Source organism: Mobula hypostoma, chromosome 7 (assembly GCF_963921235.1).
Source record: "Mobula hypostoma chromosome 7, sMobHyp1.1, whole genome shotgun sequence".
Lineage (NCBI taxonomy): Eukaryota > Metazoa > Chordata > Chondrichthyes > Myliobatiformes > Myliobatidae > Mobula > Mobula hypostoma.
The window spans coordinates 116,162,255-116,176,739 of NC_086103.1; the positions used below are offsets into that span (position 1 = coordinate 116,162,255).

General features: G+C 43.8%; 1 protein-coding gene across 3 annotated transcripts in view; it reads right to left on the reverse strand.

Annotated features, from left to right (window-relative positions):
- Positions 1 to 14,485, reverse strand: part of LOC134349475 (alpha-(1,3)-fucosyltransferase 4-like) — a 53,705-nt gene that overhangs the window by 33,632 nt on the left and 5,588 nt on the right. Inside the window, exon 1 of one of the 3 annotated variants that reach the window (XR_010018680.1) lies at positions 1,781 to 2,303. The exons of the other annotated variants lie outside the window; for them this stretch is intronic. The gene's annotated coding sequence lies outside the window, so the exon portion shown is untranslated. Of the gene's footprint in view, positions 1 to 1,780; positions 2,304 to 14,485 lie in introns of those variants that run through there. 3 annotated transcript variants of the gene reach the window in all.

Sequence of the window (14,485 nt, forward strand, 5' to 3'; positions counted from 1 at the left end):
TAATCCAGGAAATATATTCATTTTTACAACATTGACTCTACCCACTAATGTTATTGGTAGTATCATCCATTTGTCAAGATCTTCTTGAATTTTTTTCAATAGTGGTAAATAATTAAATTTATATAAATTCTTTACATCATTATCAAGTCTTATACCTAAATACTTTATACCATTTACCGGCCATCTAAATTGGGTTGCTAATCGACATTGGCTATAGTCTCCTTTAGTAAGAGGTAAAATTTCACTTTTATCCCATTTTTCAATCTTATTGATATCTTTCCTATAGGTAGGTGATCAGAACTGCACAGAATACTTTGCGTCCATCCAGATAATTACTGTATATATCTGGTCCCTCAGAATACCTTCCAAAAACTTACCGCCTAATTATGTCAGGGTCACCAGCCTATAAATTCCCAGCTTATTCTTAGAGCCTTTCTTAAACAACAGAACATTAGCTATCCTCCAATCATCAGGCACCTCACCTCTAGTTAAATACCTCTGCTCGAGCCCCTGCAATTTCTGCAGTAGCTTACCACAAGGTCCGAGGGAACACCTTGTCAAGTCCTGGGGAATTATCCAACCTAATTTGCCTCAAGACAGCAAGCATCTTCTCCTCTGTAATCTGTATATGGTCCATGACTTCACTATTGTTTTGCCTCGCTTCTACAGAGTCTGTATCCATTTCCCAAGTAAATACAGATGCAACAAAATCCACTTAAGATCATCCCCATCTCTTTTGGCTTCATGCATAGATAACCACTCTGATCTTCAAAGGCCCAATGTTGTCCTTTGCGATTCTTTTGCTCTTAACATACAGTATCTGTAGAAGCTTGGGCAAATGGGACTAGCTTAGGTGGGAATCTTGGTTGGGGTAGACCAGTTGGGCCAAAGGACCAATTTCCATGCTATATGACTTGATTACATAGGGACATAAGAAAAAAGGGCAGAGTAGACCACTCAGCCCCTCAGATCTGCCCTACTAACATCAGCCATGGCCCAGAGTGAACACAGAAAATAAACGTGTTCTTGGTTTAGATTTTAAGGTATTTTTCAAATTAACTAGATGGTTCACAGCTATTCTCATAAACACAAGCTCTCAGCCTAAAACATTGACTCTCTACTTCTCCAGAGATGCAGCCTGATCTGCTGGGTTCCTTCAACATTTTGTGTGCATTGCAACAACTATCATTTATTTTTTGATTGCATTAATCCTGTTGAACTAATTATTTTATTTTCAGACACACATACGCATATTAACTTTTCATTTTAACTCAAGCAATGAACAGAACATGCAATAAAGATCACTCTATCCTTGAAAAGAACAAGAAAAAAATCAATATATGTATTAGTGATGGATGGCCTGCTGTTACTTGTCCATAACGAGGAGCAAATTGGTTGGATACTGAGTAAGGGAATTATCAAGTGGCTCACTACAAACCACCTGAAGTGAAATTTTACCCAGCTATTGTAGGCAATCATGAGAATTCAGATGGTTCAGTTTATTATCAGAGAAGGTATGCAGTATACAACCAGAAATAATTGTCTTCAGAGACATCCACAAAAACCAGAATCCCAGAAGAATGAATGACAGAAAAACCTTACAATAGCGAAGCTCTCTCCCCTCCCCCACACAAGCAGCAGTAAAGCAACAACACATCAACCTCCCCCCTCACCCCCACCCGTTTCAGCGAAAAGGCATCAGTGCCCACCATCCACCAAACAATAGCAAATCACCCAAAGAGAGATAATGATCTGCAGTCAATAAAAAACTATTGTTTACCCGACAGTTCAACATGCCACAGGCTCTCTCCCTGTCTCACTAACAAAGGAGAGAGAGAAGTCACCCATTTCACAACAAAAGGGCAGACTGACAGTCGCCGTTATTGGTGTTACAGCCTGCTGCGGCGCTTTTTACTTCGAGATTCTCTGACTCGAGAATCGGCAGCAATCTCGCCCCACCATCGGGAGAAAGTGTGATCACCCGGCTACAGAGATCTCGCTCCGCTCATCCACCGCAGCGAAATCCTGTTGTTCCTTCTCCCGCGACGCCTCAGTCGACAACCGCGGCCTGGAATCGGTTATCCAGAGGGCCACAGGGCTGCACCCCGGCGGAACCATCTTCCAAGCCACGCCTGGAGAATGTCTGAAAACAGTCGGCTGGCCAGCGAGCTCCAGTACCGGGAACTCATCCACAGATGAGCTTGAAAAGACAGCCTCTTGGCGCCATCTTAACTCTACCCACAGAATTGTGGAAAACACAGCTGGAAATTTTCCATATTCGCTCATGATAAACACCTCCACAATCAGAAGTTTAAATTATTCTGTCTGCTAGTTTTCCCCACGTTCATAGCTAGGCTGTCATGATATAAAACAAATTCTAAAAGACGTATGCTATTTGCCTTGTTTTGAATTAAACAGATGTGCCTGGTGCATGCAATTATCTCAATTTTGCACATTTATTAAGAAAAAAATAACACTGGATAAGTCCTTCTGATGGGAACCTTAGGGAAAATGGACGGTGGGAACTGAGCTATGAAATCAGATGGACTAAAAGTAAATGTGTTAACAATTTCAAATGAAGCTGATTCATCCACTGCAAACAACAATGGAACTCGCTGTTAATACCCCTTGTTATTGATTCATTAAGTAACTTCAAACACAACAAATACCAGAAATCTAATCCCATGCAAAAAAAATCATTAACTAGAAAATACTGTTTCACATCCCAAGTATTCAAAATAATTTCTTTGTTCAAAATTGTAGATGTTATCACATAAACAATGACTGTATTTTAAGTGCTGTTTGGGTGGGATTTTGAAGACAATGCACTTAATCATCGACTTTAACAACAAAGGCATTAACGGAAAATAAATGTGCTTGTAATTTAACCTTAAACCAATGTAGGGAAGCAAGAAGGGATGATGGGTGCAAACACGAGGCATTCTGCAGATGCTGGAAATTCAAGCAACACACATGAAAGTTGCTGGTGAACGCAGCAGGTCAGGCAGCATCTCTAGGAAGACGTACAATCGACGTTTTGGGCCGAGACCCTTCATCAGGACTAACTGAAGGAAGAGTGAGTAAGAGATTTGAAAGTGGGAGGGGGAGGGGGAGGGGGAGGGGGAGGGGGAGGGGGAGATGCAAAATGATAGGAGAAGACAGAAGGGGGAGGGATAGAGCCAAGAGCTGAGCAGGTGATTGGCAAAGGGGATATGAGAGGATCATGGGACAGGAGGTCTGGGAAGAAAGACAAGTGGGGGGGGAACCCAGAGGATGGGCAAGGGGTATAGTCAGAGGGACAGAGGGAGAAAAAGGAGAGTGAGAGAAAGAATGTGTGTATATAAATAAATAACGGATGGGATGCGAGGGGGAGGTGGGGCATTAGCAGAAGTTAGAGAAGTCAATGTTCATGCCATCAGGTTGGAGGCTACCCAGACGGAATATAACGTGTTGTTCCTCCAACCAGAGTGTGGCTTCATCTTGACAGTAGAGGAGGCCGTGGATAGACATGTCAGAATGGGAATGGGATGTGGAATTAAAATGTGTGGCCACTGGGAGATCCTGCTTTCTCTGGCGGACAGAGCGTAGGTGTTCAGCGAAATGATCTCCCTGTCTGCGTCAGGTCTCACCAATATATAAAAGGCCACATCGGGAGCACCGGACGCAGTATATCACCCCAGCTGACTCACAGGTGAAGTGTCGCCTCACCTGGAAGGACTGTCTGGGGCCCTGAATGGTGGTAAGGGAGGAAGTGTAAGGGCATGTGTAGCACTTGTTCCGCTTACAAGGATAAGTCTCAGGAGGGAGATCAGTAGGGAGGGATGAGGGGGGGACAAATGGACAGGGAGTTGCGTAGGGAGCGATCCCTGTGGAAAGCGGGGGGGGGGAGGGAAAGATGTGCTTAGTGGTGGGATCCCGTTGGAGGTGGCGGAAGTTACAGAGAATAATATGTTGGACCCGGAGGCTGGTGGGGTGGTAGGTGAGGACCAGGTCTAGTGGGGTGGCGGGAGGATGGAGTGATAGCAGATGTGCATGAAATGGGGGAGATGCGTTTGAGAGCAAAGTTGATGGTGGAGGAAGGGAAGCCCCTTTCTTTAAAAAAGGACGACATCTCCCTTGTCCTGGAATGAAAAGCTTCATCCTGAGAGCAGATGCTCTCAGAGATCCTGTCTCTTGCAAATCCTCTTCTCACCCTGTCTCTTGCAAATCCTCTTCTCACCCTGTCTCTTGCAAATCCTCTTCTTACCCTGTCTCTTGCAACTCCTCTTCTCACCCTGTCTCTCGCAAAAATGCGATCACCTTCTTGCAATTCCTCCATCCTCACAGCTATCTGGACTATTCCTCTTCTCATCCTGTCTCTTGCAAAAATGCCATCCCCTTCTCGCAATTCCTCCGTCTCCGCCACATTGAATACATTAAGTTCGTCAGGAAGAGAAGCGCCACAGTTATTGATATTCCCAGCCTTTTCTTTGCGCCCAGTGATCTCATTTAGACCCTGCCATAGTCTACTGGCATCCCTCTGGTTAGCCTGTATATATACATATTTAAAAAGTAAGGTAGTGTTCACGGATTCAATGTCCATTTAGGAATTGGATGGTAGAGCAGAAGAAGCTGTTCCTGAATCACTGAGTGTGTGCCTTCAGGCTTCTGTACCTCCTACCTGATGGTAACAGTGAGAAAAGGGCATGCCCTGGGTTCTGGAGGTCCTTAATAATGGACACTGCCTTTCTGAGACACCACTCCTTGAAGATGTCCTGGGTACTTTGTAGGCTAGTACCCAAGATGGAGCCAACTTAATTTACAACCCACTGCAGCTTCTTTCGGTCCTGTGCAGTAGCCACCCCACCCCCATACCAGATAGTGATGCAGCCTGTCAGAATGCTCTCCATGGTACATCTATAGAAGTTTTTGAGTGTATTTGTTGACATGTCAAATCTCTTCAAACTCCATATGAAGTATAGTTGCTGTCTTGCTGTCTTTCTGCCTGCATTGATATGTTGGGACCAGGTTAGGTCCTCAGAGATCTTGACACCCAGAAACTTAAAACTGCTCACTCTCTCCACTTCTGATCCCTCTATGAGGATTTGTATGTGTTTCTTCATCTTACCCTTCCTGAAGTCCACAATCAGTTCTTTCGTCTTACTGACATTGAGTGCCAGGTTGTTGCTGTGACACCACTCCACTAGTTGGCATATCTCACTCCTGTACACCCTTTCATCACCATCTGAGATTCTACCAACAATGGTTGCATCATCTGCAAATTTATAGATGGTATTTGAGCTATGCCTAGCCACACAGTCATGTGTATATAGAGAGTAGAGCAGTGAGCTAAGCACACACCCCTGAGGTGCACCAGTGTTGATCGTCAGCGACGAGGAGATGTTATCATCAATCCACACAGACTGTGGTCTTCCGATTAGGAAGTCGAGGATTCAATTGCTGAGAGAGGTACAGAGATCCAGGTTCTGTAACTTCTCAATCAGGATTGTCGGAATGATGGTATTGAATGCTGAGCTATAGTCAATGAACAGTATCCTGACATAGGTGTTTGTGTTGTCTAGGTGATCTAAGGCCATGTGAAGAGCCATTGAGATTGCATTTGCTGTTGACCTATTGTGGCAATAGGCAAACTGCGATGGGTCCAGGTCCTTGCTGAGGCAGAAGTTCAGTCTAGTCATGGCTTAGCTAGGCATTGGCCTGACCACTTATGGAAGTTTGAGCAGTTTTGGGAAATGCATCTAAGACATGGAAAGGGTCTGGAGGAGATTCACAAGAATGACCTTGGGAGTGAAAGGCTTAGTGTAGTAGGAGTGTTTCTTGTCTCTGTATCTGTATCCAATGGCGTTCAAAAATCTACCAAATACTCGACAGAGTGAAGTGGAGAGGATGTTTCCACAAATAGGAAAGTCTACAATCCAGGGGTATAGCTTCACAAAAGGCCATCCCTTTGAAATGAAACTGAGATAAGAAGGAATTTCTTCAGTCAGATGGTGATGAATCTGTAGAATACGTTGCCACGGAGGGCTCTGGAGTACGTCTTTGGATGTACTTAAGACAAAGACTGACAGATTCTTGATTGGTAAGGGAGTTGATGGTTCTGGAGAGAAAATAGGAGATTGAGGTTAAGATAAAATATCAACCAGGATTGAATGGAGGGTCAGACTCGATGGGCCAAGTAACCTAATGGAGACGAACGTTGTCCCCTTGTTCAAAAAAGGGTAGTAGGGATAGTCCGGGTAATTATAGACCAGTGAGCCTTATGTCTGTGGTGGGAAAGCTGTTGGAAAAGATTCCAACAGGGTGGGTTAGCAAGTTTGCAGATGACACAAAGGTTGGTGGTGTTGTGGATAGTGTAGAGGATTGTCAAAGATTGCAAAGAGACATTGATAGGATGCAGAAGTGGGCTGAGAAGTGGCAGATGGAGTTCAACCCAGAGAAGTGTGAGGTGGTACACTTTGGAAGGACAAACTCCAAGGCAGAGTACAAAGTAAATGGCAGGATACTTGGTAGTGTGGAAGAGCAGAGGGATCTGGGGGTACATGTCCACAGATCCCTGAAAGTTGCCTCACAGGTAGATAGGGTAGGTAAGAAAGCTTATGGGGTGTTAGCTTTCATAAGTTGATGGATAGAGCTTAAGAGTCATGTGGTAATGATGCAGCTCTGTAAAACTCTGGTTAGGCCACAATTGGAGTACTGTGTCCAGTTCTGGTCACCTCACTATATGACGGATGTGGAAGCAGTGGAAAGGGTACAGAGGAGATTTACCAGGATGCTGCCTGGTTTTGCGAGTATGCATTATGATCAGAGATTAAGGGAGCTAGGGCTTTACTCTTTGGAGAGAAGGAGGATGAGAGGAGACATGATAGAGGTATACAAAATAATACAGCCAGCACCTTTTCCCCAGGGCACCACTGCTCTATACAAGAGAACATGGCTTTAAGGTAAGGGGTGGGAAGTTCAAGGGGGATATTAGAGGAAGATTTTTTACTCAGAGGGTGGTTGGTGCGTGGAATGCACTGCCTGAGTCAGTGGTGGAGGCAGATACACTAGTGAAATTTAAGAGTCTGCTAGACAGGTATATGGAGGAATTTAAGGTGGGGGGGGGGTTATATGGGAGGCAGGGTTTGAGAGTCGGCACAGCATTGTGGGCCAAAGGGCCTGTAATGTGCTGTACTATTCTATGTTCTAATTCTGCTCCTCTATCTTGTCATCTTATCACTACAAAATCAAAACTCAGAGGATGTTGTAAAGATGAAATAAAAATGAAAATATTGGAACCACACAGCAAGTCTGGCAACAGGGAGAAAAGAGAAGGGGGAAAGGGGTGGAGAGAGAAAGGGGAAGAAGGGGGAAAGTGGAGGAGGGGAAAGGGGAGGAGGAGGAAAGGGGAAGGGGGAAAGGAGATGAAGGGGAAGGAAGGAGGAAAGGGAGGAGGGGAAAGGGAGGAAAGGGCAAAGGGGAGGGTGGAAGTAGGGAGGGGAAAGGGAGGAGGGAGAAAGGGGTTGATGGGAGAGAGGGGAAGGGGTGAGGAAGGAAGGGGAGGGGGAAGAGGGGGAGGGGAAGAAGGGAAAGGGGAGGAAGGGGAGAAAGGGAGGGGGAAGGAAAAGGGGAAAGGGATGGATGGGAGAGGGGGAAGGGGTGGGTAAAGAAGTGATAAGGTGGAGGGGAAGGGGTAGCAGTATGGGGAGGGGAGAAGAGGGAGGGAAATGGAGGGGGACTAAATATTCCAACAGTGGGGCGGTTAGCCCTGCAAAAGGATAAAATAAATGCATCAGGTTAATAGCGTTTATAATGTACAATAATAGAATATGGATGTATAGAAACAGTAAAGATGGAGCTAAGAAATAAAAGTGGAAAACACTAGTGACTGTCATTGATAACACTCTCCTTCCAGCAATAATCATTGTGCAGAACTAATATAAAGCAGCAAATTAGTACAGCATGTAGAAAAGGGTAAATAAGTAATCCTGTGGTTTTAATCTAGATGTGGACTGAGTAATCCGATTATTTGGGGCTGAATAGGAGAGATTTCTAGAACATTATATTGAAGAGTTGATGAAGGAATGGGCCTTTTTGACTTTGGTGTGTAAGGAGGCACATTAGTAATTGTAGTATGATGCCTCTGATGACCAGCATATGGTATTCTTAATACTATAGAACTTCCTATTAAGAGTGGATTGGTTAAAATTAAGTTAAAACTTTAAATTTAAAGTGACATCTGCAGAATTGGGATAGGATTGTGCAAATATTTGACTGAAATGAATTCATATAACTGAATTTAATGAGAATATATAAGTAATTAGATATTGTTTCATTAAATGTACAAAGAAATAATAAAATAATCCTAATTCTTAAATAGACACCCCCCGAATAATAATATCTACTCTGCAGCTGTTTGCTTATTTCTGGTATTGTTTGTCCGATGGGTAGATAGGAAAGTAGACTATGAGGAAGTGATGTGCCTTCATAGAAACATAGACCAGTTAAGTGATAAGGCCAGAAAATATCGAAGGTTATGGGAGAAGGCAGGGGAATGAGTTTGAGAGGGAAAATAAATCAGCCCTGACTGAATGGTAGCGGAGACAATGGGCCAAATGGCCTATTCTGCTCCTACGTGTTATGGTGTGACAGAATATAACATGCAAAAGTGTAAACTCAGACAATTTGACAAGAATATTGAATTAATGAGAGATACCTTTGAAAGGGTGGAGAGCAAGGAAGGAGTTAGTACCAGATTGACAAACTTCACAAGATACTAGAGATGGAAATAATACATTGGGCTTCAACTGGATATGATTAGCCACGAAAACAGGGGTGGTGAATCTCTGGCATGTGTGCCCAAGGTGGGACTCGCAAAAATTATGTTGGCACTGGGAATGCATTGCCGGAGCAGAATTAGGTCATTTGGTCCATCAAGTCTCCTCCACAATTCCATCACAGGTGATTTATTATCCTTCTCAAACTGGAGTACTGTGTGTTCTTTGAATTAGTTTAATGTTTAGAAGGTACAAAACATAACAGACTTCAACATCCTACCAACCATTGAAGTCAGGCTAACGGCCTATAATTTCCTCTTTTGCCTCCCTCCCTTCCCAAAGAGTGGAGTGACACTCGCAATTTTCCTGTCCTCCTGAACCTTTCCAGAATTAGTGATTCTTGAAAGTTCAGTACAAATGCCTCAATAATATATGTAACCCCACTCATAATAAAAAGATACATAATGATTATCTGTACTGCCAAATGAAGCAACAAATGATTTTTGCAACTGAGAGCAGTGAGATGTTTTCATGGGAAATGTTTCATGCCAGCTTGGTGCCAGCTAGACAGTTGCAAGAACACGTGACTTTGGTTGATATATTTTGAAATCTTCACAGACCTGGTGTACCCATCAATATTTGGATAGTAAATGGCTGAGCCAGTTAGCATCGGCTTCACCCTCCTTAAATTTTTGTTTCGGTCAAAATTACCGTGGCATGCGTGAGAATATTTTTGAGAAGATTATAGCCAATTTGGGCACACACTTGCTAAAATGTTCACCACCCCTGTACTCGTGTATGTTACAAATTCTGGCATAATTTCCTAATATGGAGCTAGTGAGAGAAATGAAGGAAAGCATTAGATTAGAAAATATTGCTGAAAATATAGCAAATCCTAGTACTGGGAAAATGTATAAACCAGTAACCAGGGCTTGCTATACTTTTAGTATTTTTTTCTTTTGCTTTAATGTTTCAAAGGTTGTCTCAGATACCGATTGAGTATAAAGTTGCAAAAGAGGTGAATTTAGATTGAAAATATTTTTTCTAATAACTTAAGAAGAGGATCACTGAAAATAAATATAATCCAGGACTGTCCTACTCCTGGAGTCAGATATGTTTGTAACTTACTCTATTAATTTATATAAAATCAAGCCTGGAACTCCACATTTTAAAGGACTAAATACAAAGGGGAGAAACCAAAACATTTGTGTTGTCTGTTATTCCAGATTTTATCACAAGGCCTTTTTATTCTGTTTATTCCCAGAATACTTCCTCAAAGAATCCTTTTCAACTTCATCAGCAAAGACCTGCGCAGTACAGGACATCTACGGTGTAAATATTTTTGTTTTTCAGGGTCAAATCAAGCTTAACCAATAAAAAAAATGAAAAAGAAATTTCAACAGTTGAGTACATTACCTTTTCAACTTAAAAATTATCTAAAATATTCAATCATAGAGTCATACATAATGAAACTATTAGGCAATTGTTGGAAAGTGATTTTTTTCTTATTAGAGAAAATGCCTTCTGGAAATTCAGGAGAGTCACATTCAAGCATACCACTTTGGCAGTCTTGAATACTTGGAGATATAGATAAAGACGTGCTGACAAATCGAAATGCATATTTCAATGTTTCTCTGGATGATCAGGGCAGTTAAGGACTACTGAATAATTGAATTACCATTATAGCGTCCTTATTAACAAGATTTACAAACAAGATCAGATTTACACAGTGTAGTCAATAGCTGGTTGCATATTTCTGGTATTATTTCTCCTACAAATAGATGGGATGCTAGGCGACAGAAAGAAAGAAAGTCTGTATAAAGATATGAACAGGTTAAGTGAGGAAGCCAGAAAATTTCAGGTGGAACATGTGAAAATGTGACAAGGCAATCTGATGAGAAGACCGAAAAAGTAAAATAATGTGAAAAGATGAGAGACTAGGAAACCTTGGGTAGAAAGTTTTGTACAAGAATTGCAGAAAATTTTACGAAGTATTAGGAAAGAAAGTGGGGTTTCATTGTTCAACCACCAACTGCGACTCCAGCCTTGAACTCCAGGCCGGGTCTTTATGTGCTATTATTGTGACTCCCGTCTCCCCTTCCCCCGCCACCACTCTGCAACCCCGTCTCCCTCAGATCCCATCGTCAGCTCCTGGGTCCTCAGAGGCTCCATCTTCTTCTCACCCCAACCCTCCCACTCCCACTTCTCATCTGTGCCGGGTCTTTACCATCCCCTCTGACCTTCAACTGTCTGAGGCAGAATGCTCTGTCTTCAGTAAGGGCCTCACCTTTGCCCACACCTCAGTGAGTTCCGCGTTTACCATGACATGGAACTCTTCTTCCGCCGGCTTCATCTCCGAGCCTACTTCTTCAGCAAGGACTCTTCCACCCCGACCAATGACTCCTTCTCCCGTCTTCAACCCTCCTCCTCTTCATGGACACCCCGCTCTGGTCTTCTGCCTGCTCTGGATCTCTTTATTGCTAACTGCTGACGGGACATCAACCGTCTCGACTTCACCGCACCTTGTTCCCATTCCAACCTCACTCCTTCCGAATACTCTGCTCTCCACTCCCTCTGCACTAATCCTAACCTTACTATAAAGCCTGCCAATAAGGGAGGGTGCTGTTGTAGTCTGGCGTACTGACCTCTAACTTGCCGAGGCACAGCGACAACTCGCGGATACCTCCTCTTATTTACCCCTCGGTCGTGACCCCACTAAGGAGCACCAGGCCATTGTCTCCCACACCATCACCAACTATCCGCTCAGGGGATCTCCCATTCACTGCTACCAACCTTATAGTTCCCACAACCTGCACTTCCTGTTTCGACCTCCTACCCAAGATCCACAAACCTGCCTGTCCAGGTAGACCTATTGTCTCAGCTTGCTCCTGCCCCATCGAACTCATTTCTGCATACCTTGACACGGTTTTATCCCCCCTCGTTCAATCCCTTCCTACCTATGTTCGTGACACTTCTCATGCTCTGAAACTTTTCGATGATTTTAAGTTCCCTGGCCCCCACTGCTTTATTTTCACCATGGATGTCCAGTCCCTATATACTTCCATCCCCCATCAGGAAGGTCTCAAAGCTCTCCGCTTCTTTTTAGATTCCAGACCTAACCAGTTCCCCTCTACCACCACTCTGCTCCGTTTAGCGGAATTAGTCCTTACTCTTAATAATTTCTCCTTTGGCTCCTCCCACTTCCTCCAACCTAAAGGTGTAGCCATTGGCACCCGTATGGGTCCTAGCTATGCCTGCCTTTTTGTTGGCTTTGTGGAACAATCTATGTTCCGTGTCTATTCTGGTATCTGTCCCCCACATTTCCTTTGCTACATCGATGACTGCATTGGCGCTGCTTCCTGCATGCATGCTGAGCTCGTTGACTTCATTAACTTTGCCTCCAACTTTCACCCTGCCCTCGAGTTTACCTGGTCCATTTCCGACACCTCCCTCCCTTTTCTAGATCTTTCTGTCTCTATCTCTGGAGACAGCTTATCTACTGATGTCTACTATAAGCCTGCTGACTCTCACAGCTATCTGGACTATTCCTCTTCTCATCCTGTCTCTTGCAAAAATGCCATCCCCTTCTCGCAATTCCTCCGTCTCCGCCGCATCTGCTCTCAGGATGAGGCTTTTCATTCCAGGACGAGGGAGAAGTCCTCCTTTTTTAAAGAAAGGGGCTTCCCTTCCTCCACCATCAACTCTGCTCTCAAACGCATCTCCCCCATTTCATGCACATCTGATCTCACTCCATCCTCCCGCCACCCCACTAGGAATAGGGTTCCCCTGGTCCTCACCTACCACCCCACCAGCCTCCGGGTCCAACATATAATTCTCCGTAACTTCTGCCACCTCCAACGGGATCCCACCACTCAGCACATCTTTCCCTCCCCCCACCTCTGCTTTCCGCAGGGATCGCTCCCTACGCGACTCCCTTGTCCATTCGTCCCCCCCATCCCTCCCCACCGATCTCCCTCCTGGCACTTATCCTTGTATGCGGAACAAGTGCTACACATGGCCTTACACTTCCTCCCTCACCACCATTCAGGGCCCCAGACAGTCCTTCCAGGTGAGGCGACACTTCACTTGTGAGTCGGCTGGGGTGATATACTGCGTCCGGTGCTCCTGATGTGGCCTTCTATATATTGGCGAGACCCGATGCAGACTGGGAGATCATTTCGCTGAATCGTTTCTCTGTCCGCCAGAGAAAGCAGGATCTCCCAGTGGCCACACATTTTAATTCCACACCCCATTCCCATTCTGACATGTCTATCCACGGTCTCCTATACTGTAGATGAAGCCACACTCAGGTTGGAGGAACAACACCTTATATTCCGTCTGGGTAGCCTCCAACCTGATGGCATGAACACTGACTTCTCAAACTTCCGCTAATGCCCCACCTCCCCCTCGTACCCCATCCGTTAGTTATTTATATACACTTTTTTTTCTCTCTCTCCTTTTTCTCTCTCTGTCCCTCTCACTATACCCCTTGCCCATCCTCTTGGCTTTCCACCCTCCCCCCCCTTTCTTTCTCCCTAGGCCTCCTGTCCCATGATCCTCTTATATCCCTTTTGCCAATCAACTGTCCAGCTCTTGGCTCCATCCCTCCCCCTCCTGTCTTCTCCTATCATTTTGGATCTCCCCTCCCCCTCTCACTTTCAAATCTCTTACTAGCTCTTCTTTCAGTTAGTCCTGACGAAGGGTCTCAGCCCAAAATGTTGACTGTACCTCTTCCTCAAGATGCTGCCTGGCCTGCTGCGTTCACCAGCAACTTTTATGTGTGTTGCTTAGGGTTTCAGTATGACATGAAGAATAAAGAACATTCTGGCATAATTTCTTCATAATTATGAATCACTCTTTTTGATTTTAATCTGAATTGCAAAAACAAATACATTATTTAATCATCTGACTTGGTCGAAGTTTATGATTTACAAGAGCTAAATTAACCTAGTCAAAAAAAAACTAGTAGGTTTTGTTTGTAACTCTGCAAATCTAGTTCTATTACTTATTTCCAAAATCCTTGCTGGAAGGAAAACAAACTTTTTGCAGACCAGCACATACAAAGTGCATAAAATATATACCTGTTGATTAATATAAATGAGTATAAACATAGTGGGTTTCCAAATGTTTGCTCACTGTTTGCTTTGTGGTTATTTAAAATTTCATAGCTGCTTTCTTTATTGAATCTGTATCAGTGTGTACACACAAAGCTTGTGTGCTAAGATTATCAACGTAGGTACTTTTATAATATTGACAGCGCTGGATAATATGTTAATTTTGGTTTAGACTTGGTAACACAGCCATGTGTAAATCAGAAACTTTGGGTTCTGGTGACATTGCTACAAAAAATTGAGCATGCAATTGTTATTCCACCTCCCACGTGGACTCGCCTACTATGCTGGGAAGTTGGTCGAGAATAGCCTTTATTAAAGCATCTCTCCATTATAATCAGGAAATACTTATTCCTGCAGTTAAATCCTAAGTATTCTAGCAGTGCCCACTGAGATACCTCCTTCACTCCAATCCCCATATATCTTCCAGCCCCCTAGGCACCTTCATGGTTATGTTTCAACATTCATGGTATGGGCAGTCTAACGGTTGGCAGAATTGTCTTAAACATAAAGTGGACTTCTTCAGACTTATGATTTCTATATTCTCTGTTTTTGCCCATTCCTTTCTGCCCGTGGTCAATGTTCTTGTTTGGATTTGTTAGTTTTTTTGTGCGGGGA